The sequence below is a fragment of the Propithecus coquereli genome, unplaced genomic scaffold (assembly GCF_000956105.1).
Source record: "Propithecus coquereli isolate 6110/MARCELLA unplaced genomic scaffold, Pcoq_1.0 Scaffold479, whole genome shotgun sequence".
In the NCBI taxonomy this organism is placed as follows: domain Eukaryota; kingdom Metazoa; phylum Chordata; class Mammalia; order Primates; family Indriidae; genus Propithecus; species Propithecus coquereli.
Genome location: NW_012150607.1, coordinates 457862 through 458203, shown reverse-complemented (window position 1 = coordinate 458203; position 342 = coordinate 457862). Strand labels below are relative to the sequence as shown.

The following is a 342-nucleotide window of genomic DNA, read 5'->3' as shown; positions in this document are numbered from 1 at the left end:
AGGATTTTTGCAGAAATTATTCCACAACATTGAGAAGGATGGAATCCTCCCCAACACATTTTATGAAGCTAACATAACCCTGATACCAAAACCAGGAAAGGACGCAACAGAAAAAGAAAACTACAGATGAATATCCCTTATGAATATAGATGCAAAATTCTCAGCAAAATCCTAACAAACCGAATCTAGGTGCTTATCAAGAAAATAATCCATCAACACCAAGCGGGCTTCATCCCAGAGACGCAGGGATAGTTCAACATACGCAAATCTATGAATGTAATTCACCATATACATAGAAGCAAAAAGAAAGAGCATATGATCATCTCAATAGATGCAGAAAAC

The 342-nt window shown here is 36.8% G+C and overlaps 1 pseudogene; it reads right to left on the bottom strand.

Annotated features, from left to right (window-relative positions):
• The window catches only part of LOC105819300, a 73793-nt pseudogene that overhangs the window by 21222 nt on the left and 52229 nt on the right, over nucleotides 1–342 (bottom strand).